This window comes from Phasianus colchicus, chromosome 5 (assembly GCF_987193195.1).
Source record: "Phasianus colchicus chromosome 5, bPhaCol1.hap1.1, whole genome shotgun sequence".
NCBI classification, from domain to species: domain Eukaryota; kingdom Metazoa; phylum Chordata; class Aves; order Galliformes; family Phasianidae; genus Phasianus; species Phasianus colchicus.
In genome coordinates this window covers 42,227,151-42,255,009 of record NC_143440.1, presented here as the reverse complement: position 1 = coordinate 42,255,009, position 27,859 = coordinate 42,227,151, and the positions used below count along the sequence as shown (strand labels likewise).

Sequence of the window (27,859 nt, the reverse complement as noted above, 5' to 3'; positions counted from 1 at the left end):
TTTCCATGATCTATGCTCAAACAGATGGCACTGGAGCCTGCACATGCAGTTATAGTTACACAGTTGTGTGTGTTTGACATGACTCTCATATTTTACTTCAAATTACTTTTTTCACATCCAGACCACCATAGTTACAATTATCATGTACCTAGCTGGAACAAATCTTGGGCTATAAAAAAACCTCCCTTTTACAGAACCATGACAGCACTTGATCTGTTAATATTTTCTAAATGCAGCTATGTTGCTGACTGCATTTTCAGACTACTCCCGTGTCCTGACTACTTCTACAGTTTGTTTCCCACTGCTGTTTTGTTGCTATTTTTGCACCTATTGGGACACCAATGGAAAGAGACAGGACAAAACAAAAGACACAAGTCACTAAAAATGTTATTTAGATTTGCTATATGCTACCTTCTTTTGTGGATTAATGTCCTAGAGGGAATAAGATTTACAACTCTGCAGCCTCAACTACAAACAGATATAATTTTAGGCTGAGTTGAATTCTTCTGTTCTTCTAAAGCAGCTTACTGATCCAATAGAAAAAATCAATGTCAAAAAATCCCTTTCATTTATTTTCAATAAAAGATCAGTCAACCTATCAAACAGTAAATAAGACTGTAGAAAATAACCTTACAATCATACATTTCACTAACAAACTGTGAAACCATTTAGTCTAGGGCTTCAAAAGGAAGTTAGTTCAGTACATCTCACACCAACAAAGCCATATACATCACAATATATCCTACCTCTTGCCCTAAACCACAGTATGCTAACTTCCTACATGTTTTTCATTCTTCACTAGTACTTCTGGTATGGCTACTCATCAACCTCATCAAAGCCTTTCTATAACTGCAAGGGGCTGGATCTCCTCTGGCCAAAAGACCTCTCTGTGTCTCCCCTCCTCACCCAGTTCTCTGCCTTTATTAGCAATGAGGGAGACGCAGTGAGGGATTTGCAAAGCATCCCCTCCTCAGCTTCCCTCAGAGCAAACTAACTTAATATATATACCTAATAAGCCATCTTCAGAGCCCTTCCTACTGTTTCATTGTGATGTTAATGTTTGTCAGCAAATATCCCTTAGCTTTACTGTTCCTCGCAGTTAAAGCTCCTGCTACCTTATTCTTCCTAGAAAAGAGTTTGCCTCCTAAGGTCACCATCAACAGCATTTAGTCTGTTAAAAAGATAAAACAAATTTCAAACTGAAGGTTCTAGACTTGCTTGAGTTGAACAGGTTGGGTCACCCCATTCAGTTATTCCTATTCATTTTGCCTAAAATTTCTGTGTTCCTTTCTTGTCCTTTACCCATACTTGTGCATATCTTTTACACAAAGCACAAGCTGTACAGTCTGCCTCACTGAGGCTTTGTTGCTACTATGAATGATTTGATGACCCTGATCATAACTTTTTTTTTCAAATTTTTAACAGAGTATGTCTCAACAAGCATTACAGCAAAAATCATGCTGTATATAACCTTTTTTTTTTTGCAGCACTTGCTAAGCTAGGAGTCTTGCGGATCTTAATTGCAGCCCTGAAATGTATGTGTAGAAAAGTGAAATCCTGAAAAACTTAATACACAAATGCAGAAATATCTACTATTTATCATGAAGTCCTGACATATCTTAAAAAGAAAGCCTGAAATCAAGCATGTTTAAAATAACTTTACTTCAGGTCTTTTGATTATTTGTCCACAAAAGTTGACACTTCTCCCTTTGTGATATTACATTCTACTTCTTCTGAGCTTACTAAGGAATTCTGGTTTAACCAGAGCTGTTACTATTACACTTTTATTACAGAACTATGATAGACGAGTAAACCATAAGATGTACAATATGGTGAGCATTTGTCTTGAATATGTATTGATTTTTATAATATTTAGAGTTAGGTGACTTAAAACAGAGGATACAAACAAAAAATGCAGCGTTAACAGACTCACAACCTTCACCAAAGGTTCTCCTGCAAGTGTTTAGCAATTTTATCTCCTACTCCAATCTTAGTCACAGGTAGTCCCTGGCATTCCAGAAAAATGTCTGTGTTTCTTGATTAATGAGCAAATAAAATGCCAGTATGGAATCATATATGAGAAATACAAAAAATGACACCAATACTTCTAAGCCACAGTACAGAGAAAAGTATTGCAAAATATTAATTGTAGCACCGCTGAGGGCAACTTTACCTTGCCTCATGAATTACTCAAGGATTCCTTTATTCTACCACTACAGAGAAAACCCTAAAGCAAGATATAAGAAATGATTAGTGAAGTAAGGTATACAGTTTTTTCTATCTGAACACATATAACCATAATTGTAAAAGTAGTTATAACTCTCTTACTGCAGTAGTCATTTGAGGAGATCTTCAAACAGAAAAATGTAGACAAATTTGAGGGAGTTGTTCTCCTATGTTAAAGTAAATCAAGTCACACTGCAAATAGTGTGAAAATGTGAGAAGTTCCCAGAATGCTTTGTGAACTATTATTAGATAGGGTCATTATCCCTCATCCCCACTGCAAGCAGATTTTACTATGAAACTTTCTTTTTTTTTTTTTCCATCTTAGCAACAGCATATGCATTTCTCAAAAAATATAGATTTCTATAATTAAAGGATGTGACTGTGTTACTCTTACAAAGAAAAATAACCCATACTTTTCTCTTCCAGCCAAGGACTATAAATGTAAAGTTGTTAAATGAGAAGAGAGGCTCAGAAAACCACAGGCTTCTAGAATAGAAGAAAACACCTTTGTCTCTATCTGAAATCTCACCATATCTGTGACAGAAGTATGAACAGCTGATAGCTCCCTAATAATTACTATTCCTAGACAGAGTAGCTTTTATCTCATGATTGTCAATGGTATACTATATACTTCTAACCTCACAGAGCCTTGTTTTTTTTCCCATTCTCGACAAATCACACATCTGGATTTATATATATTTTTTTGGTCTGCTTTTGGCAAGGCCAGAACCCCCTCTGAGTGCACATTCCTGGCCTGGGCCAACAGACTTTATTTTATGAACCTTTAACAAACATAGTGTTTGAGAGCTGCTCAATATCTAATAAAACAACTGTCACTACAAATGTTATCTGCATTCATAGATAAGTCAAGTGCAAAGGGATAAGGTAATATGTTCTAGAAAGCTGTGAGGCAGACACTTGAAACCAGACCTCCTGAGTGATAGACTTTATCTGATTTCTTCTCATTGTTATGGTACACTTAAAAGTTTCACTGTCACACTGGAACCAACATCATCTCTGGCATGCAAAAACATCAGTAAGTCTACTCAGTCTGATAATCTAGAAGTCCTCAGGGAAGTATGTATGAGCACAATTTTTAACATAAGCCTCCTTGCAAGTTTTGGTGGTTGGAGGCATTTAGAGTGAACTACTAACATTCATAAAATTCTCTGAGATCTTTAAGTCCAAATATTGCATTTCTTCCTCTGGCATGTAATGATCTCAGACTTTAGGGCAGTCAATGGGATAAGCAGGGGAGAGCTGTTACAACTGCAACCACTGCTGAGCCTGCTGCAGCATCTCCTTCTCCTGACTCTATGCAATTGAGACAAAGGTCATTCTCTCATGCCGAATTTTATATACATATACATATATACATATCCACATATATATATATATATATTCAGTTAGTTCTCCTTAGAGACGTGTCAATTCTGAGCAGAAAGTATAAGTGAAACAATGGCTTGCAAGCTCATGAGTATACAGTTCTCATCTTGAGCCTTTTAACTGTCAGTCACACCTATGACACTCTTGAAACAGTAATGCATTTGGAGAGTTCACTTGGGTGAACTATTCATTGAAAAACAGCATCAAAAAGAGACAGACTCATCCCAATGACTCACAAAGGCCATGGATCTGATGCTGTTTACTGCATATCTCCCATTTCATTCTTCAAACTACCAATACTACTGCCACAAAACAGATAACGAATCAAAGTCCATGGTTGCTGTCTTCTACCTCTCTTTATCCAGTAAAAAAAAAAAGGAGTTGAAGAGATTTCAGCTTTCCAGGTCACTGTTATCATGATCAACTTATAAGCTGCAAAGAGAAGTCAGCTCAGTGCTGTATTCTACCTATAGCTCTCCTTGTCAGCCTCATCCCTGAGACACAAAAACAGTGCAGTAGCAACAGGAGGAAAATTTGCATGGAATGAAAAACGGCATAAGAGGTTTGGGTTAAATTCCTTGACAAGACTGGACCTTCCCTGTGTCCTGCCTATCTAAAGTTAGCTGCTCCTCAATTCCCAGGCAAACTACTCTGATGTAGCACTATTTAAAGGGATGGCAAAGTACAGCTCTCCCTTTATCCCTTGCTTGCAGTCACAGGTACTAATTCCTTCATCTGATTTCACTTCCCACTATGAGCACTGTGCCTCCTCACATACTGTCATACATTTAAAATATTTTTCTGGAGCTTATCTGCCAACCTGCCTCTCTCCCTGCTACCCTAGAGTCTTTCTGAACAAAACTGTTGTCAGGTGTCTTGCCTTATATTTGCCTTGCCTTATCTTAAAATTACCTGCTCCTTCGGGCAGGTAATATGTCTCTTTCTATGTGTCTAAAATGTGTGTGATTTGATCCCACTCTATAAATGTTTCAGTGTAACAATAGTACCAGAGGATGTTCACGTATCTCAAGTGTCAGGCCAAATAAAAGACGAACATTTCACATTCTAAATATTAGCTACCAGAGTCTCTCTTCCTTGTAACATAATTGAAAGACATTATTGTAATTGGTTAGCAAAGCCACCAAAGTTTCAGCACAGGACTTTGCAAAATGAAAATGAATGAAGTAGCTAGGGAAATGACATCTTAATAAGAATAATGAAATTCAACCCCCTAGTGCAAGTACAGTGAATAATCCATTACATGGAGATCAGATGAGATACAAACACCTCAAGGATATAAGATTATTGGTCTGGCATCATCTGGTTTTGTGACTGCAGAACAACAAACAACAGGCATCTAGATGATGTGCAGTACCTAACTACTGATTTTGCATAGAGGGTAAGAAGAGAACCTGCATTGTCAGGCAAGATCTTATCCTAGTTTGGGTGCAGTTTGGTTGTGATTGTTGGTTTTGGTTTATGTTATTCTTCCTGTTAACAAAGAAATTACTGTTAGGGTTTGAATCGATTTTTAATTAATTCACTGGATCTGAAATTCTGTTCAGCTGGATGGTAGTTCAATTCCCAGTCCAGGCACAGTGTTAGCCTCTTTAAAACTCAGTCGTTTGTTTCTGAGATCAAGTTACAAAGCTTCTCTTTACCACACATGCTGAGAAGGCATTTGTTCATCTTTATGACATGCTAAAACGCAGTATCACTGCTGAGTATTGATATTTTCAGACAAAATATCAAAGATATAGGAAAAGAAAGCATCAAGGCTGGAGTCCAGAGGATGGGAGCTGAGGAAGGGCTGAATCCTGGAGGAGTCTACTCCTTCCAGGAAACATGGCTGAAAAGGCACAGAGTTTTCAGTAGGTTGCCTCTTAGTTGTAGAGAAATTCCCCATATCTTGCTGACTTTGAATTGAAAACTAACAGAGTTAAGAGTCCTGATTTCCCTTTGTTTAGCTAGTGAGAAACTCTCAGCCAAACTACCAATACTACTGCCACAAAACAGATAATGAATCTAAGCCCACGGTTGCTGTCTTCTACCTCTCTTTATCCAGTAAAAAAAAAAAAAGGAGTTGAAGAGATTTCAGCTTCCAGGTCTCTGATACCATGATCAACTTATATTCAGGGAAAATTATCTATAACGATAATCATCCCTGATCCTACCATATTCCAGCATCTTCACAATATGAGCCAGTATCAAGCAGGGAGGCAGCGCAATACAAAGGCAACACAGGGAGCCAAGAATTCAAAGAGGGGCAGAAGTCAGGGATTGCTTATCTCCTTTTACAGAAACTTCAGTGCTTCCCTGAAACACTAGTCAACATGCAACAGAACTGGATTTTGAACCCACGTGTCACACTGGACTGATTTTCTGGATTTCATCCAAACAATCCAGCAACCCCAAGAGTGGACAGGAGGGAAGGTGCTCTGCAGAAACACATGCTTAGGTTATAGATACCCTATGCTTATGACTTAATGACATATTAAGTGTAGCTAAATTAAAAGGCAGCAAGTAATGTGATGCTACCACTAAACATTTACCATAACCATATTTTAACCTATAGCAGACATGCTAATGGTACCTGTAACACATGCAGCAATGCTGTATTTTGAGTGAAGGCCCTCTGTTTCTAGATAGTAAGCACAGCTGGGGGAAAAAATTGCCCATACCACATACCTTCATTATCAAAAGTACATGATTGGTCACTGTCAGTCTGAGTATGCCACCACATATTTTGTAAGATTTTTGGTAGATTTCTGTCATCTGACCTTCATAACAAGTCAGACAAAGGCTCCTGAACAGACAGGTTGTTGGTCACACACACAGCAAAAAACTTCAGGACAGCCAAAATAATTAACTGAATGTGGATAACAGTGTACACATGATATGCTTCAGATAAATACAAATGCAGTGTACTTAGCTGAAATAATCAGTAACATAAACTCTGAAATCCACACTCCCTCCCTTGCTCAGCAGTAGCTAAACCCCTTGGTGTCACAGTCCAAGCCTCTTTTATTCATATTCTTTAACAGCAGATTTCAACAATAGAGTAACTGCAGCAGCTAACTTGCTGCTCATGCAGGCTGTGCATTACTGTCTTGCTCTGGCCAGCACAGACAACTTGCTACAGGAAACAACAGCCCTCCACGTATTAACAGCCACAGCCAGAGAAAAACGTCCTTATCTAGGTAAGCTGTCAAGATATCCGCAGTACATACACATGGGAATAATGAACAATGTAGAGAGCACTGGACATCTATAATCCCATGTATTAATCTTTTTCAATAGGAAAAGTACCTTTAAATTAATCTCTTTAAATACTGAAAAGAAAAAGGTAAGACCTGAAGAGAATTTGCTTAATTCTATCACCAACTCATTGTGAAAACCTTGGTGAAAAGAGGAATATTATTCTTTCCACTTTACTAATTGTAACTTGTGGCACAGTTTGCTTCTGAGCTAGGAGCTGACTGCAAAAGACCAAATCCAGAGCAGATCTGAAGTGATTTTGAGCCGTTCACCTCCTCTGCAAAAAAATAATCACAGGCAATGGAAAATCAGGAAACATTTGCTAGTCCAAGAGCAGTATTATGGCAGTTTCACACATAGATACGTGGAAAATTGACTAAGGACCAAGAGTTTTGCTTTGAAGGGAATACTCACGAGTATCGGTTCTGTATATGCTGTCTATTTAATGGCTGGAATATTTTCCTTTTCATTAAACAGGAGGGGGTTAGAGATGCTTTATAAAACATAAGAAAATCAATTTGTGGGAAAACTTGTACACATTTACACAGGTTATACTTTAAAGGGAAGAAAGGGAAGTTTTTATTTTCCTGCAGTATTTCTAACTTCAAGCTTCAGCTGCTGCACAGTATCCTTCCACAACCACTGGAAAAGTGGTCAGCATTATAGGGATGTAGCAAGCTGCTTCTGCTATCTGCTTTTAGGCAACACTGCATCCTGAGGTTTCTGTTTGCCTGATCTACTGCCCTCCACCATGAATGTTACCCAGATGAGTCATCTCCATCTTCTGCAGAACCCTTCTTTACGTTTTGCATTTAAGTCAGTTCCCACTTAAGCCATGTGCCCTTCATATAGATTTCATTAATGTCTGAGTCATTATATTTGTTCAGCAGTTAATGGGAAACATTAAATGGACTGGAATAAATAAGACTAAGTGAAAGAGATTTTAACTTCACTTTAAGTAGCTTCTCTTATCCAGCCACAACCCCTCACTTTCCCTATGTCTGCAGGTATTGCAGAAGACAAGCTGAAGAGAGAGAAGGCTTGAACAGGAAGATAACAGGGGACACCACCCCAAGGTAGCCAGAGGCTTCCCCCAACTGCCAGTGCAGACAGCAGCAGTGCTATTTCCAGTCCTGCAGTGGGACAGCTCTGACCCTAAAGTGGCTGCAGGCTGCTACTTCTAACAAATACAACAGCTTGGAAACTCCTTCTCTATTCTAAAGATTAAGAAGAAATTGTTAAACTTGGGTTCCTTTTTTGGCTCTGTTACTGGGTTATCTCTGTGTCTTAAATATTTATACTTTCTTTTTAAAATTATTTTAACCTCTCTGCCCTTTTTTTCTGCCTTCTCCACTTAGATTGTTGCTACCTGAACACTATCTGTACCCTCTACATACCTGCAAGCTTCCTTAATGGGCATCCTTCTGGATACAGTTAAGTGTCGTAAGGCATTAAATATGAGTATTCAAGTTTTGTAATATCTTTCAGGTTTAACCTGACTGAACACTGTACACCAGGAGCAGTCTCAGAAGAGCTACTTGCCAACTCTGCTCCTGTCTGCTCCAAAATTTACATTGCTACTGTATTACTCTGCATGCTTGTATCTAACTAAAGTAATCTGAAGGAAGTGAGTCACTGAGGAAAAAAATGAAGACTTTACAAAATATGAGTACCATCAGGAGAAAAAGATCCCCTTGTGAATTCAACTTTTTCTCTCTGGTTTAAATATCGCAGCATTCTCTTCTCATGCTCCCTACTGCTGCATCAGCTTACAACCCCTGCAAACTGTTCAGCACATTTCAACACAGAGCTATGCTGGATTTGTTTTTATATCTTTCACTTCCATGCTGTTACTATTTTTTTTTTCCTTTTTTTTTTTTTCTTTTTTTCTGTTGTTGTTTTATTTGGTACTTCTAAATACCAGATTCAAACAGTGGGCTCAATTCAACAGCCAGAGTTGCTTGAGGGACCAAGCAGAGAAGCTGGCGTGCCCTTCTGAATTCCAGTTTCACTCCCTTTGACCATCTTCAGGACCCTCCTCTGGACCCACTCCAACAGCTCGATGTCCTTCTTTTAATTAAAGCAGATAATTAAAAGCATTATCCATCATTTTGTTTTGGTTGGTTTTTCAAGTTGCTTTTGTTGTTGTTGGCTTTTTTGTTGTTGTTGTTATTGCTGTATTTTGCTGGTTTTTTTTTTTTTTTTTGCATCCAGCATTCTTAGTACAGATCCCCAGATCATCAGTGTAGCCACTTGAATACAAGTGCTTCAAGGATGACATCTGTATTTCTACTGTTAAATAAATACGGTTCATAACAAGACTCCCTCAAGGTTGTTCAGGCCTATCTCGCATACAGGCACATTGCTGTATGCATCAAACCACCAATATCACGATGCTGGTACCAGCATCTCAGCTCCTTGAGCCAGTTGCCACTTATTTCTGCAAAACATGCTCAAAGTTACTACTATTCTATAATGTCTCCACAACAGAGCATTTTTTCTTATTACACTGTTAGTGATTACTTGCCAGCTTGAAAGAGAGAGAATTGATGTCGCTTTTAAATGTCGATTACAGATGAAAAGGCATTCTGTAAGAATTTTCTCCTAGCAGCTCCAGCCACCACATTTTCTTTCAAACATGCTTTTATCCCATTTCCAATTCCCTTACACATATTTAGTTATGCTCTTAGTTAATATTTTTATTAATAGGCTGCATATATTATTCACACTGAGTTTACTCCCTTTTTCACTGTACTGTTTCCAATCTTTCCTGGTTTTGGACTGAAACAGGCTACAAGCCTTCAGAATATTTTCCTGCAGTACCTCAACCAAAGCATTTCATACTCTTGAGTTTTGTTATTAACTGACTACAATTTTTGCCATTTTCATCTCTATACCTCTACTAACATTTTCATGTACCCTTGATTTCAACATTTAGAAAAAAACTAAGCACGATGATTTGAGTCTTTGCTGTTTCATATCTTTCTCTAAATGTTTGAAGAATCCATTGCTGTCCTGTGCAATATCTAGCTCAGCTTGACTTCTCCAATTTCCATTTTTCCCTATGCTTACCAGCTTGTTTTGCTGATTGACCTTTTCTTTTCCACTCACTTCCAGAAACTCCAAGACATATTTATTTATATTCTTCTCATTTCTTCTCATCCTAATCTGCTCTCTCTTCCTCGACATAAAATACTGAAAATTCATGCCTAAAATCTCCAGATAGTCACAACTGATCAACATTCTGGCCAATAACTATGTCTAAACCTTATTCTCCCTCCCTGAAAAATAGATCAGCTATTGTTATTAAGAGAGCCAGATCCTCTAGCGACAGAGATCCTTATTTTTTGTAAAGGAGAGAGTTATCTAAGAAAAGAAGGCTATTGTTTTATATCTGCAGTGGAAGTAGCTGTACAGATCTCAGATTTTCAATACAATTTTTGCTACCTAGGCACTTTATCTTTCATCTTCTTTCCAGATTCAGCTATCTTTTTGTCACATTCTTTTATACTTGTTTGTATTTATCATTTTCTAAAGGTTCCTCCTGGGACAGAACAATACAGTGCTGTCAAGTTTGTGTTATATATCTATAAACCAATCTCAGATACAACAAGGAAAGTTCCAGGCTTTTTTTTTTTTTTTTTTTTTTTTTGCATATTTTAGAACACTACTTAACCCTTTTTTTCCCCTTTAAATTTCCACACAGCAAGAAAACTCAATACTAAGAATTGCTATTATTTTAATTATGTAAATGAGGAATTTTGTGGATGAATTGTCTGGACTAATGTCTCAAAATGGAAATAGCCATTGCTGGAGGGTTAATTATGTTCTTTACATTCAAGCTGATCAGTAAAATCTATGCAGATATTACTTTTATTTCTCACAGACTTCTTCAAAGTGTGTATTAATAGATCTTTTTACCTGTGAGAGATAGTTAGGATAATGAAGATGTGTGGCTATTAATGGCGGCTGTCCAGCCATTGTGGTTAGAACAGTGAAGTTAGATTTGCTGATTATTCTGCCTTAAGGAACACTTTAGATTCCTTAATCTTTAATGTTACTTTCAAATCCCCTTCAAAGTTGTTTCTAATAGTCCTTCTGGAAACTTTTAACTACAACCAGAATGCTTTATCACTTGGCAGTAGAACCACAGAATGGCTTGGGTTGGAAGGAACTTTACAATCAACCTGTCTGCTACAGGCAGAGATACCTCCTTTTAGATCAGGTTGCTCAAAGCCCCATCCAGCCTGGCTATGAGAGAGCATCCAATATCCCAGGGCAACCTGCTAGAGCGTCTCATCATCATCACAGTAAAGAATTTCTTCCTAATATCTACACAAAATCTATCCTCTTCCAGTTTAAAGCCATTTCCCCTCATCCTGTTGAAACATCCCCTTATAAAAAGTCGCTCCCACACTTTCCTGTCAGCCCCCTCCAGTTCACAGCCTACTATTCTCCAGGCTGAAGAGCACAAATTCTCTCAGTGTGTTCCTCAACAGAATGTGCACTAGTCCTTTGATCATCTTCAGGGCCCTCCTCCAGACCCATTCCAACAGCTTAATATCCTTCTTGTGTTGGAGGCCCCAGAGCTGGATGCAGTACTCCAGGTAGGGTCTCATGAGAACAGAATTAAAGGGGCAGAATCACCTCTCTTGACCTGCTGGCCAGGCTTCTCTTGACGTAACCCAAGTGAAAACTGGCCTTCAAGGCTGCAAGCACACAATGCCAACTCACGTTGAATCTTTCATCAACCGACACCCCCAAACCCTTTTCCTAAGGACTGATCTCCACCATTCTCTGCTCAGCCTGTAGACAATAGATAAGTGCTTCCAGCTACTGACCTGATACAAACAGTGTTAGAAACATACACCAAGCTGTGTATCTTTGTTCACTACAGTAAGCTTGTGAATGACAAGCTGTACATCCTTAGTTAATGGTAGCAGCCATTATGGTAGAACACCATAATTTCTAATGAATTCAAAACTAATAGTAATGTACAGAGACTGAACAGTTCCAGGCTCCTGTCAAGCTCTGCAACAATTAGATGTAATCCAGAACAAATTTCATCATTTCTATCACCACCCATGTGTCAGACACATTTCATTTCAAGGAAAGAGAAAAGATCTTAAGACAAACAATTCTAAGCATGGACATTAATTTCCTCATTTCTGGACCCCAGTTAAATCAATCTGTGACAGGTGACTACTATCTTTTGAAAGTAACCTGTCCATGAAGTCAGACTTCCAACACTCAAGGTGGCAAAAATCCTACCAATTAACGTTACCGTAGATCACATATAAAATATAGGCTGAACTGTAGTTTAGACTATACATTATGCATGGTTTGTTCTAGCTGTGTTTCACTATGTAAGCCAAGAAAAACTCAAGCCATCAAATCCTTTTGTCACTTAACAATTGGTTATAATCTCCAATCTTATCATCCAGTTCTTAACAACACTTCTTATCTTTCATATAACGTAAGCCACAGAAATGACAAAAACATACTCAGCTTGCTCTTTCTTTTCCACATCACAGCTCAGCATTCAAATATGTCTCCCAAGGCTGGCATGTAATTATCCTCCAGTGTCAAAAATAGTATTCTTTCTAGTCATTAATAGGAGGAAAGGAAATATCATATATTTTTGTCACTGTTATTATCATTTAATTATCATTTTAATTGTTCTATCAGGGTCTGCATCTAACCTTGCTGCCTGCCTAAATTTAAGGTAGCCTGAGATGAACAGGTGAAAACAACAGGAGAAAACAGCACTTGAAAGATAATAGTATGGCAGAGAGAAACACAGGGAATGGAAGTACACAAACACACACACTTTCTATGACCAGAATAGGAATTTTTTGTGCAGTTTGTGAATTCTATGTGAAATAACGAACTCCCTGTCTTTGTCCTCAAAAAGCTGGAGACTCCATTTTCTATATGAAGTGTTGTCCTCTATCTCACTGCTTCTGTCTGAAACAAACATTTCTAGAGCTTAACAAGAAAGTGTCAGTAATTTATGCAGCTCTCTTTTTAGGCATACAAGCTCTAAATAGCAAACTGGATTACACTCCAAAGTAGTAATTTTTTTTTTCTTTTTTTCTTTTTTTTTTCCAGAAAGAGGTCATCTGTTTTTTAGTACAAAGTCAGCTGCAAAGGTCTGTAACTATACGAGGCAAGTGAAGCAGAAGTCACTGCCTGGAGAACAGAAACCCTCCTGCCTTAAGGAGTTGTTTTCACAAGCTAAATGCTCTGCAGTTGATAAGGGCAAGGGAATTAGTCCAGAATAACCCTGCCTTCCCACTTAGAAGTAGGAGGGTAAGAGCAGAGGGCCTTCCAGTTATTTTATTGAAGACTCTTCAGTTTTGTTTGGTGGGTTACAAACTGCTACTTTCAAGCCTTCTGGTCCCATATTCTGTGTCTACCATGGACTCACTGTAGCTGTTGCATATGCCTGACTTGAGAAGCTCTTTATCTACAGGTTGCTTTTGGGGAGGAGGAGATGTTAGCTGTGACAGAAGAGTGTGAACAAATTAGTACTTAACCTGGAAAAAAGGACACTGTGAGCTCCAGACCCATTGGGCGAGTACCTCAGACAAGTACCTGCAGGCCTGAAGCCTGAAGGAAGGGGCAAACTAACTTCCAGAGGAAACATCCATTCAGTAGAGTCAAGGGCTGAATTCCTTCTCACTCACAAGGCAAATTCATCATACTTCTAAACCTGTTAGCTTGAAAGATTATTAAAAGGACATCATTTTGTCCTGTGAGATTGTACATCCTGATATAAACAAATAAAATTGGTTTTTCCTTCATTATAAGCCAGACTACTGAGATCGTAATTAAAACTAAAGGGAAGTTCATAAGGAAGAAAAGCAGCTTCTCCGGGTTTCTCTGCTCTAATATAGAACAGCAGTTTTAGAGGCATAAAAACCCAAGTATATGATTTACCTTGGTTTGTAAGTGAGTATGTGGGGAGTGAGGTGTTAGAAAAACCAAGAATAAATCTGAGCACTGTATTTTTCAAAGAAATTCTCTTCTTGCTTATGTTTTGAGAGGTAAGCAGCCAAGGCTTCTATTAATCACTCATGTGGAAGCATAACAGCAAACAAAATGAAAAGCCCTTCTAGATAATTATTACAGAGCATGTAGGTGAATTGGGGGAAAAAAAAAAGAAATCAGAACCAGAGGTGTGCTCAGAAAGAGAGAAAGAAAGAGAGAAAGAAAGAGAGAAAGAAAGAGAGAAAGAAAGAGAGAAAGAAAGAGAGAAAGAAAGAGAGAAAGAAAGAGAGAAAGAAAGAGAGAAAGAAAAAAAATATGTTTAACATGCCAACCTCATGTGAGCCTGTTTCCTTTCACTCTGGCTCCCACCATGGACTGCTGCTGCCACCTATTGTCATCTGCTCCACCAGAAGCCAAGTTTCCTCCCGATCCTGGCAAGGGAACAGAGTGGGAAGAGATGTCAGGATGTTAAATATCTTTTGTACAGTGAAGGAAAGATAGCTCCAGGAGAGAAAAGGATGAGAGAAAGTATCACAACTAAGATTAAAAGCTCCAAAACAGCTTTGTCCATTGGATATACAATATCAAAAGGCCACACTCAGGATGGAGGCATAAATGAAAATGTTTTTTTCTTTCAAAAGCAAAGTGAAACATGCACCTGGATCCAGCTCTCTGTCATACAGGGGCCTAAACCTATTGCCAACACCTTTAAGGTTACTGGTTTAAGTGATATGACCGATAGCTATAGTAAGATCCCATTAGACAGTGAAATGACCTGCACAGAAGGAAACTTAAGGAATGAAAAGAAGCGTAAGTAAATTCAAGCTGCTTAATTCTGTTACATCTCATATGGGAATGAGAGCTTCAGAAACTGCTGATAGAAATCCTGCACCTGATCCCAGTTTTAAATTCACATGGGGAAAGGCTTGGAAAACAAAGGAGGCTTCAGTTACTGCAGATATTTCTAAAGAAAATCAGAAGAAAAACATGTTTTTACAATGTGTACTAAAAGACAGACTATAGAAAGAAAAGAAAAAAACTATTGACACTAGAATGATAGCATGTCTGTTATAACCCAGCATGAGATATGCTGGATTTCATGACCTCTGAATTTCACACTCCTCATTGCAGGTGGCAGCAAAATTAAGTCAGACCCAGATCTTCCTGATCTCAGCTCATATTTCTTCTCTGCTAATTGACATTAACAGATAGCTGTCTTCATTATCACTACCCATTTACACAACACTTGCAAAGGGCTGAGAAGCAATTATAAATTACCCTCTTCCCTCCTTTGTACAGATCTTTGCAAAACTGTTCTCAGTGTCTAAGCCAGCTTAGTTTAGTAGCCTGCTGTTACTACCTGTTCAGTAATGCATGGTTGGATAATTTTAAGTTGATTTAGCTAGGCCAATGCTAAGGTCACTTTTTTGTTCCTCATATGATCTACATGGCTACACTACACCACATGGACACTTTCTATAAAGCTTCAAATACCAACAGAAATGTGTTAATGAGTGACAGTGGGCCAAACTCAGCCACACTGGTGAATCACTCAGCATCTAAAGCCCAATCCAGTGCTTCCTTGCAGAAGGCAGGTTAAATCCAGCATCAGAGAGACTGCATAAATAAAAATAGGCAAAGTACTGTAAAAAAGGGCAAAGCCTCATTTTACAGGTAAGAAATAAACACGATTATGTCCTCTTCCATTCCTCAGAAACACCTGCACTGCATGACAGGTCACAATACATGCAATCCTAAAGAGCAGTTGCAGATCATAGAATCATAGACTCACTCAGGTTGGAAAAGACCTTAAAGATCATTGAGCCCAATCACAATCTAACCTTACTACCCTAACTCTAACAACCCTCCACTAAATTATGTCCCTGAGCACCACATCCAAATGGCTTTTAAACATATTCAAGGATGGTGACTCAACCACCTCCTTGGGGAGCCTATTCCAGGGCTTAACAGCCCTTTCTGTAAAGAAGTGTTTCCTATTATCCAAACTAAACTTACCCTGGCACAACTTAAGGCCATGATCATAGAATCATAAGGTTGGAAATGTCCTGTAAGATCATCTAGTCCAACCGTCTTCACATTACCACTGCTACCACAAGCACTAAACCATATCTCGCAGCTCCTCACCCATACACCTCTTGATCACTGACAGGGACGGCGACTCCACCACCTCCCTTAGCAGGCCATTCCAGTGCCTGACCACTCTCTGATAGAAAAAGTTTTTCCTCATGTCCAACCTAAACCTCTTCTGATACAACTTGCAACCATTTCCCCCAGTCCTGTTCATTGCTTGGGAGAAGAGGCCAAAACCCTCTTCACCACAGCCTCCCTTCAGAAAGTTGTAGAGAGCAATATGGTCTCTCCTGAGCCTCCTCTTCTCCAGACTAAACAATCCCAGCTCCCTCAGCTGCTCCTCATAGGACTTGTGCTCCAGTGATATTCAATAGCAAACAAAAATAGTACATTGCAATGAGCCAGCACACAAAATGAAAACATCCAAATAAATAAAATCACCAACATAACTAGCCAGATATTGTAAATTACTCCTAGTTGTACTGATGAGTATTCATGGTGTGAATTAGCCTTTTCACTACGTGTTTTTCATCATCATAGAAGTATCCATCTAAATTTCATTTTTTTTTACAGTTTGAGTTTCTGTGTTTGCTTGCATCTGAGAACTGAAATAAGTGCTCATCACTGTGTAAAAAAAAAAAAAAAAAAAAAAAAAAAAAAAAAGAGAGAGAGAGAGAGAGAAAGCTTCTCCTTCTCCCCCTTCCAAAGTCTGACAGATACAGTTGCAGGAAAAAAAACTATTTACATTCCCTATACTACTACCCAACTGCATAACCACTAGACCATCACATGTGCCATGAAAAATGAAACAAATTAAGGGGCACCGAACACTGAAATGTAACAAAACAAAACAAATCAGCAGAGATGGTTTCTTGCAGGTGTATCTAGAAATATGACACACAAGGCAAGTCAGTGTGGTCAAAATCTCATGGCTACCAATTTTAAGTGGTGAAAGAAAAAGTACGCATGCTTGAACATAAACAAAATACTGCGGGCACTCAGAATCTTCAGACAGGATTTGTTCACTCTACTTCTGCTGTCAGCTTACGTTTTTGTGTGTCTTTTTCTCCCCTGCTCCTCCTCCCCCACCCCCCACCCCCACTGTATTTACATAAAAGTGGATGTGCTTAGAAAAGAACAGAGGTAAAAAAAAAAAAGGAAGGCTGATGTCATATAGCATAGATCTGCCTCTCCCCTTTTACTCAGTTTTGGCTTTTTCAAAGCCATCTCTCATATGAATTGGTTTCAGAAATAATGAATTTATGATTTTATACATTTATAAAGATCATATTCTTCCAAGTTACTAACAGTTGAATTATAAGGTGCACTCTGCCGCTATGCTCTGATCACTCACAATGTTTCACAATGATGCTTTTCTTAGAAATAAAAGGCTATCTCCAATATATTAATTTATTCTTACTGCCACTCTTTCTGTTGCTTTTTCAAGAGCTTATGACAAGCTTTTGATCTTATCTCATGCTATTGCTTAGAATTGCTGTATTCAGAGAAGTACCTCCTGTGTTTCTCTCCAGAAACGGATGCAATTCATTGATGACTGAAATGATCCTTTAACACATACAATAAATCAATATTTCTGCCTTTCAGTGTCAATAAAGACTGCCAAAACTTTGAACACTTTCTATGTAAGGTGCACAGTAAGTTCAAACAAATGCTAAAAATAGAAACAAAAATGGAATAATCTCTTTCCCTTCTCCCAAAATTGTTGCTTCCTCAGAGCTGAAGACAGTCATTGGCTGTGTGATTATTCTGCCCCTGGAATGGGGCCATACACAATTTATTCCTCAGCACCTATCTGAACTTTATTTCATTCCAAATATCATTCCAGAGTTCTCCAGTTCTGAGAGGTACTAGCTAGCTTTCCTATTTAGAAAACTTACTTGTATTTTATCCTTGTATTATACCTACTTGTATTTAGAGTTTTCCTCTACTCTGCAACAAATGTAAAGGAGTGGGAAGAGGAAGTGGAAAGAAAATAAAAAGAAATAAAATGCAAAAGGCAGTCTAACCATTCTGCATCCTACAAAGAAACAGATGTTTTAAAGGGTCAGAACTGGATCTGTTCCCCTGTAAGCGAGGTGCACTCTAGAACAAAAATATTGTCTCCTTAAGTAAAGATACACAGCAGTCCAGCAGCATTACACTTCATTTCTAGCCTGATTATGGACTTAGAGGGAAAAGTATCCCGTTTCAAATAGGAGAAAGATTTCCTGGAGAATTCTCAGACTTCTTTACAGATTTCACTTCAACTACTGACCAAAGCCTATTCCTCAGATTGGACCTGTGTGTGAATGTATGTACTGAAAAAAAGTCCAGACTGTTATACATCATGAACATCTGCACTACAAACATCAAACAAGCTTACACATGCAGAAGTCTAGGACAGATTCTCTGCTTTAAATGAAGACATCTCTATTCCATGAACTGAAAGAGGAATCTCACAGGCTCTCAGGTATATATATGGTTTGTTTTACAACTCCAAGTTCATGAACTTTAAATGGATTCTCCTAAAGATAGAGACAAACACACGTATTGGGAATTTATGGGTTCAGATCGTTATCAATCATCTCTCTTTTCTGTCGGCAATTAACATTGTTCAGACCTCCTGTCATGTTTGGTTACAAGTAGATCATAGCTCTAAAGTTAAATATATAAAAATATCAACATCTGAAACACAACCATGAAAAACATCAGTCACTCCTTTTTTGGTTGAGCTTTTCCCCATCTGTAGATAGCTCCTACGAGACCGCTGCAACCAAGTAAATACTTATGTTTACACAAGTTTGTCAAGGTGTTTTTTGTTGCTGTCCATGCTCTCATTATGCCCTGTGAAGCAGAGATTTGGGGATTATGCCCAGTACCATGGGTGTTCGACCTTTTGGCTTGCCTGGCCCACACTGAGTGAAAAAGAATTGTCATGGGCTGCATATTCATAGGTTACTCTATTAGTAATTATTATTCCCATGGAAACTATAGTAGACACAAAGGGCAAAATAACACTGTTTGGTCGAGCAAATTCTCAGCTACAACACACTATTTTTCAACACAGTCACCACAATTAGTGCCTGCATGCTGTGCTTGTATTGGTCTGTACCAGGGGAGGTGAATCACTGTCACTGTTATTACTGCTAAAATTCACCACCCACCACCTTGTGGTGCACTGGTCTCTAAAACGTTCAGCAAGTGCTGATGAATGTCAATCAATGCATTTTTTCTACATGGAGAAATTCAATGACAACAGCTTTGCTTCATCCACACTTCCATGCCAGAAGCCATTTTGCCAGACTGCCTCTCCTCTGCCATCTGTCACATGACAACAAACGTAATATTGGTGGGAAGGTTCAACTTCCACTGCCATACCATCAACATTTGCTCCTGACGTCACAGGCCAACATCATAAAGTAGGACGCATTACTTTCAGAGAAGCCCTCTTAAAATATACATAATATAGCTAATAAAGAAGTAAAGCTTATTTTAATTTTTATGGTTTTTCATTAAAGTATAAAAACAAGAGCAAGAAAATCATAAAACTAGTGGGATACACAAAATTGTTTTTGTGAAACTAATTCATCGGTGTGGTTTGATGGCAGTGTTTGCAATTCTTAGTGAGTTCTCAAAGTATTCAATAGACATTTTGGATAAAATTTTACTCTTCGTGTATACTTCATCCTTCAAAACAGTCATTCACAAATGTACATACTACCAAAAAGCAATGACACAAATAAGACATGACTGTGAAGCAATGGTAAGAAAGATCTTATAAATGTCTGGTAAAGGGGCATGATCAAATTTTTAACTGCAACTCAATACATTCCGTTTGAAAACTCACAAGTAATGTAATGTTGACTGAAAAACAAGTTGCAAATAAAAAAATTGATTTCTTCAGCAATCTTGAAATCTACTCTCAAATTCCTTTGTCAAAATGGGAAGCACTACAGCATATTTCTTGCTGTTTACAGGACTGTGCTTAGCCAATGTGTCAAAATCCATAAACTTATTTACCACAACTTGAGACAGCACTCCAGTGCTCCCTGTGCCCTGGTTTTAGCCTACATAAGGTTAATAGTGCACTGATGTTCTGTTGGCACTGCGGGGCCAGGCTGTGCTGCTTGGTGGGGCAGAGCCACCACTAAGATAGTATGGGGCAGGGGGTGAGCTGCATTGTGAGTTGTGCTGGGATGCATGCAACCCATAGGCTGCAGGTTGGACATGCCTGATCAGTACTGCAGACAACAAAAATTCTGATGTGACTACATTAGTGTAACACCGTTGTTTAATATGTATTTGATGTAACCACTCTCAAAGACTGAGCTAACCGTACACAGTGCTGGGTTTCAAAGGAAGTCTGGAATGCTGAATCCCACTGTCATCTTATTTATACAGGCTAAGCTCTCTTACTCTGTTATTCATCTAAAGGAGCCTTCTAGAAGTCATTACAGTAAGTTCAAAATTACTGAAAAGTGATGTTGAACAGAACACATTGTCTTGCTGTAAAGCCTGCAAATACAACTTTTATTCTAAGATAAATGAAGATAGATACTGTATTTTATTTTCCATCATATCATGCCTTACAAAAGCAACCAAACATGAAAAAAGTGTATCACAACATAAATAATAGTCTATCTCCACATGTCAACTTCCTCCTGCTGGCAAATCAATAAAAACACTTAAATTATTTTTTTAAACAGTGGCATTGTCATGTTGAAACCTTACAATTATCTGCTGTGTGTATCAAAACCTATATTTACTTCAGTCAAGATGGGAAAATATTGTTAAGGTTAATATGTGGAAAGAAGAGAGTGCTGCCTCACCACATATTATGCCCTAGCGGGTAGTCCTCAAAGATTCTATTCCAAAAAAGACCAATAAAGGCTTCAGTTCTGACCACTGGTGTTTCCACAATCGTATGAAGTAACTCAAATATCAGTAATGCACTACAGCCTACCTGAACAACAAGTTGGGAAAGCTATTGTCAATTCAGAATAAAATCCAAACGTTGTTATGGACAAACTAGCTACTGCAGTCCAAGTAAGGTATGTTTAAACCATACATGTTTCTTTGTGCAGCCATCCTGGAACTTCAAAGACTTTCAAAAAGTCTTGAGATCATCCATTTCTTAAACAAAATGTTTTTAAACAGCTATACTGATGAGAGAAATGCTCATTTCTATCTCAGTGTTTCCTTATAGCCTATTTAGTTGGATACAATATTCATGAGACAGCAGCTCAAAAAAAATTTAAAACTAATTTTATCACAAACCTTTTCAAAAGATTTTCCCATTCTCTGGAGCATGCCACTGCTCTCCCTCAGACCTTTCTCTTATCAATGGGAAAAAAGTCACATTGCAAACTAAGTGCTTTAAATTAGCTTCTAGTACGATAGCTTCTAGCACAGAAAATGCCTACTGAGTACCATTATCACAATCATTAATCACAAGCAATGATTAATGCGCAGTACAAAATGGGTAGAGAGATAGTAAGGTGGTGGTCTAGTAGCACCAATTCCAATCTTTCCTTATTTATTTTGCAGAAAAGTCACTTGAAAGCATAAAATCTTTCATTACTTCTGACTGTTACAAACTTCTGTTCAATATATATTGTTCCCTACTACCTCATCCAGCCCTATGCTGCCCAAGACGTAGAATTTACCACAACTTTAACTAGGGACAAAAATATCCACTTGCACTTAGATGAGAAAGGAACGTAATGCCTTACGTTCATGGCCTGAGTGGCATAGAAAAATTTAACCTTCATTTCACATTTAACTGATTTAACTGTCAGTACTCACCGTGAGGTGGAGGGGAATCTGGTATTCTGAAGAATATGCAAGACAGACATCTTTCTGCAGTATATCTAATAGCTGACCTTTTGAGATGGCATGGCACAGTGCTATTTTTATTTCATTTACAATTCAGCACCTTTCCTTTCATGTTACAGTACATAAAATAGAGATCATATTTTTAATGTTGTCCCTTCTCTACAACGGAGCTTTTAATCAGATAGCCATGATTATACATAGGTGTAAAAAGTATATTATATTTATGAAAACATCAGCATTTATCACAGGGAAGCATTTGACTTTACAGCAAGATCCTCTCTATCAGACACAGAAAGACATTAAAGAAGTACAGAAAACACATATAAATCTTTTATTTATAGAATATAAAGATGGTGTATTTTAAAGCTCTAATGCAGAGAAACACGGAAATCATCAGAACCTTACCCAGCTACTTGAGAGTCCAGCCACTGACATTGAGTGGCACCAAATGCCCAACATGAAGCCTCGCACAAATCAATTGTCTCAAACATAAAGATTGTGGTGAAAGGCTGAAATCTCAAATTGTTCCAGGTTCTGAGAAGGCTTACACAGCATGTCACAGCAAGACAGAATGGGATAACATACTTCTTTACTCATGTCAGCCTTCATTTCAAGCTTTAACTGTTCAGGCCTTGAGGAAAAATTTTCAGGAATATTTCCCCCCTAGAAGAAGTGAACCTGGTGGTACATATGAAAATGTTTTGTTACTTAAATGAACATTATTTTCTTATTTGAGAAGCTATTGCCTTCACCTGCCACAGCCATTTGCACAGTCTAATCACTAGTGTGAAAAACAATCACCTCTACTTTGAATTTTGAATTCCTGGGCATATTTCCTTATGAACTTTCAGGTATATTTTTCACTTGTAGAAAGATGCTAATATTAGTAAAATTGCAAACAAATGATGAACAAACAAGGGAAAAAAAAAGTGCACTAAAGAGGAACGCTTCTATAGGGTATATGCTTTTCCCAGAGAGAAAATTCAACAACCTTGAATTCTAGAAAGAGATACAAAGATTCCTATATCTCTCCAGCTGCTCATCTCTTACTGTATCTATTACTTTTATCATCTTAAACTGTCTTAATCTCTGTTTACTCATGAAATAATAAGATGAGCTTTATTTCTTGGAGTTGCCTCACTTTTCATCAGGAAGAAGGATAAAGCTCATCTACATACATACAGAAATAAAGATGAAAAGAGAGGCAATTCAAATCGCACAAGAGACCTATGCTTGTATTCTCCCACCGCAGAAATAAAAGACCAGGAAAGTAACTTTATTTTTTTGAATGGCTGAATGTTTAGCTTTATTTGAGGTCAAATTAAAAATTTCTCATTATGCTAATGCTTGATAGACAACTACAGCACTTAGCACTACAGTTGGTATTAGTTGCTTCTCATCTCAACACCAAAAAAAGCATCTGCAACAGAGCTTGATCTTTGAACTGTTCTCTACAAGGCAGAAAGGCTTCAGCTCCTTCTCATGTAGTTATATTTAAGCTACAAAGAAAAGAAGCAAATATCTTCATTTTAATCAGCTATGACATGAAGAAACTAAAAGAACGCATAAGATGTAGTGGAAATTGTTGCTTTATAATCACTTCCATGATTATTATGGTACTTAAGCTCTATCTATAATGTTTTAATGTTAATGCTAAAAATGACTACAAGAAACCTGTTTCACTGCAAGTTAAAAGACTGTAAGGTTTACATCAACAGTGAATAGAAAAATTGTAGTAGGTAACAGGCCTGGTAGATTATTCAAATGCATTCAAGCTAATAAATAGAAGTATTAAAATTTATAACAAAGCTGAAGTTCATTTCCTTATTGCACAGATACGCCCACTTGTACACACATTATACACAGATACGCACACACAAGGTCACAACTGATTTTCCAAGATGTGAGACAAATGTATGGGCAGCATCTCCTCTGCCTAAACAGGGAGGGCCACTTCTCTCCTCCTGTAAATTCGCTGAAGACAGGCGTATTACACCAGGGAGAAGCCTGACCCAGAATGTCAACAGTTTTGAGAAATAAGAGCTTTTATTTATTACACAATTATTCACACAGAGGGATTTGCTTTTCTCTTTCAAGAGGATGTGTCATGCAGTTTGACATCTACTGCTTCTTTTGCAGAAGCTGCTTTCTCAATTTGGGTGATGGCAGAACAAGCAGTGTCAGGGCCATACATATTTGATTTGCCTGTGTTTGCAGTAGGAAAATAAAGTTCTCAAGTTGGCCATATCAAGATACATTGCACATCCAGGGAACAGTGAGAAGATGGGATAACTCCTGGCTGAGTGAAAAAAAGATTGAGATGAATTGTGATTATCTCCCTTCTCACCTACCTGTTTCCTGGTCTTTTTAGATCTCATTCCTTCCTTTTCTTCCCCATTTAATAATATTTCAATTCCACTGGCTAGCACCAACACACCTTCCTCAAAATTTCAAAGGCAGATGAGAAGATTCACCTAAGCCAAGTCACCTCAAAACTGCATTATTTACAGAAGGTATCTGTATTTTTCCTCTAACAACATATATGATAAAAGAATGTTATTTAAGCATACCAGTTGAAACCTAAAACTAAGAGAAAAAGCAGACCCAAGCAGAAATAACTGTACTCCCATGTCTCTCAGATCTTAATAGCAGATAGTGACTGATGCTGGATCTCTCTACTGGCAAATCCTTTCTTTGGAGTTGAAATTCAGGCCTCATATAAAGTTCCAAAGCAAACTCTTCCCAAGTCTCCATGCAGCTTCTTTTTTACAGGAACCACCTCAGGTTCCCAGTCTTCACTTAGTGTATTTATCACCCACCTGACAAATCAGACATTTAGATATAACTGCTAACTTACAACTTCAAGAAACTGCCAAAAAACACAAATTCACAGACTGAATACTGACTGGGACCAAATCCCTGTAGGCACTCTCTTTCTTTACAGATGTCATCTTCCCATTTCTCCTTCAAAGAATGCAGTTATTTAAAAACAGCAAAAGACAGGACAAAAGCAGACCACAAACATAAGACTGAGATTCATTGTGTCAATACTTCTCACTGTGTCCCTCATTGACAGTCACAAAGCAAAACTCTAATATAAACTACACTGATTTCCAATCTAAAGAGTTTGTATGGGGACCGCACAAAAAAGAAATGATGAATGTAATGTTGTTGGGATTCAAGAAAAAACAATACAGAACAGTCCCCAGGAAAATATCATCTAACTTCCACAAGAAAATTATATTGACTTGGAGTTAAATCAGTATCTTAGAAATTAAATCAAACTGACTGACTGCTGAATTCATAGTTATGTAAGTATTATGAGACTATCTTCCCTGTGTAAGCTGAGAAAAAAAACAAAAAGATGTTTTACAACTGGTCAATCAGTATATCAGCATATAGAATTATGTCTGACAGCAGAGTATTTCTGTCAACTTAAATAAAGAAATAAATAAATAAATCTTGGAACATGTAAATACTCACCCTGATCAAATTCATTTAAAATTCAACTCATAATTAAAGATTTTAAAAGAAAAAGATATAGATTTTGTCCAGTAGATATTAAAGCATAACGGGTTCCCTTAGGTCCCAATTAGGAAATTGATTAGAAAATGTTTGAGTTTTAAAAGCTGCAGGTAAGGAGCTCTGCTCTCTGCTGCCTTGAATTAGCATACCAATGGGACCCCAGCTTTAGCTTGATGGAAAGGCAGAGACCCAGCAATGTTTTTTGCCAGACAAATATAGAGATTTTTTTGAGCTCTAGTGTTGGAAAGACTTATTTATGCAGGCAGGCATGACCAGCAACAGTGAAAAAAAGTTACAATACAGAAATGCATTGGATGAAGTATTTCTTAGTAACAATGCTAGAGAAAAAGATACTGTGAGTGCAGCAATGTGAAAAAGAACAAAACAAATCAGTGCCCAGTACATTTCTGACTTGGATACAGTAGGATCTTCATCTACAGCATTGATCCATAACAGAGCTAAGGCCTCAGTTTCATCATATGACAACGTTCTGTTGCAAACTTAAAATTGTATTAGAACAGCCCTAAAAATCTGGGTTAATTTCCATTGTGTTGAAAAATGATGTGCTACTGGTTGCAGCTGATTTTAAAATGGAGCATACAACACAGTTTTGGTTGGATATTTTGCTCAGAGCTTTTTAAATTTAAGCTGACACCAGTACAACACCTAAGCGCTTTGATCCTGAAAATAAATTATCAGATCAGTCATATGTACTGAACCCTAAAGGTGTTTGTCACTTCTGCAGAACTTGCCAATGGGCTAAAAGGCGTCTCCCACCTCCTGAGTCATAGTCACCATGCCTGCCTCAGCTCACTGCTGCCTGCATCCCCATGTTCACAAATCCTGCTTTTCCACCTATTCCCCCTAATCTAACACACCATCCTTCAGGCAGGAACAAAGAGAAAACCTGTAGGATATGCTTATAGAAGTTGCTAGGGAAATAGCTAAAATAAGATGCTTGGGAGATGCTGTATGAAGTGTGCTGTACGAAGTACATGACTCTGAGGGATTGTGAAAAGAGTACAGAAGTTTCCACAGTGATGAACATTACATGAAAAGAGGATAAAAGAGATTCATGTTTGGTAGCAATGGTGTATTTTGTGTCAAGTGTACCACTACTATTCATTTGTCAAGAAACTGGAGAGTTTGCACATTATCAGGGATTACTACGGAGGATAAGGTTTAAGCAATCACACAATAGCACTGAGATTCCTGATGACAGAGGTAAGAGGAAAATAATCGCTTTCTATGGCTTTTTTAGTATCTTGCTCTACTGCTAATAAAAACAATAGCACTAAGTAGAAACCTGGTTTGTTGATTTTGTTGTGCTTTTTTTTTTTTTTTTTTTTTTTAATCCAACTATGTAGTCTAGAGGCTCGTAATGGCAGCCCACTGCAGAGACGTACTCAAATGGGGAGAAAATCTTCCCTGTTTTTAATCTGAGGACTCTCTTGTCTCTGTAGCTTCTCAGATTATATTTCCCTTTCACACATATGCTTTTCTTCAAAAAGATTTTCCTCAGGTTCTGAAACAGCTCTTCTCCCAAAATGTATGCATAAAGAAGAATGAAAATGTAAAGAAAAAGCCAGAAAAGTCACATATAAAAGTTATAGCTCCCATGACACACATCTCAGCTCTCCAGAGCATATAGAGTATTCTGTAATACTGAATTTGCTGCTAAACTTATGCTTTGATTGCACTCTATGTACAATACATTACAGTGCTTTTGACTAGTCAGCTTGCTGTAGTCTGTAGGGAACGATTTTCCATCTGCTGTTTATTACACCATTAGTCTGGCCACACTCTGGTCTCTTTCATGACCTATCAGAGGCTCTGGAGTAGCCTCTAATGGAAAAGAGCATTCTGATGATGGAAAGATGGAAGAATGGACTAATGGTTTCTCAGTACTTCCCTGCACAGAATTCTGCTGGGGAATGGTTGTGTGAAAGAGAACACATGCTCAAGAAAGAAGATATAATAAGTCACTCAGCTGTGAATACAGTGACCTCACACTGTGCAGCTAGTACTACTCTCTGGTCTGGTGTAGCATAGTCACAGGAACAGCAACAGTTGATGCTTGTCTCTCATTAATTTCACATCCTCACTGAAGGTTTTAGAACTTTTCCTCTTCTCTGAACCCCCCTTAGCAGATCTCTTGAGGAACCAATCAATGATAAAACTACATTAGTACTTCTCACTCGCCCCTCTTGATAAATGTTCTTCCCACTTTCCAAAACAAGGGGCAACATCACATCTTCATGAAGCATTAGGAGGAGGTTATGCAGCTAAGGAATACCACGCCAGATTTGAGCTTAAACAAAGCATCTTCTTGTTGTACCATGACTATGAATCACTAGGCTTGTCAACACATACTCAACAGCATTCACAGGCTACCTAAAGCCAATGCCCATCATCACTTTCTTTAGAAATGTCACCTAAAAATATCATGTAATGCCTGCAACCTAAACCCAGGCTCTGAATGACTTTGTGTCTCAGCTGCCCTACATGCATGTAAGACACATACGTGCCAGAATTCTTCTTGCAT

General features: G+C 38.0%; 1 long non-coding RNA gene across 1 annotated transcript in view; it reads right to left on the bottom strand.

Annotated features, from left to right (window-relative positions):
- The window catches only part of LOC149917880 (uncharacterized), a 53,982-nt gene that overhangs the window by 12,019 nt on the left and 14,104 nt on the right, over positions 1–27,859 (bottom strand). Inside the window, exon 2 of the long non-coding RNA XR_016467018.1 lies at positions 14,196–14,294. This is a non-coding gene — a long non-coding RNA (uncharacterized LOC149917880). The remainder of the gene's footprint in view (positions 1–14,195; positions 14,295–27,859) is intronic.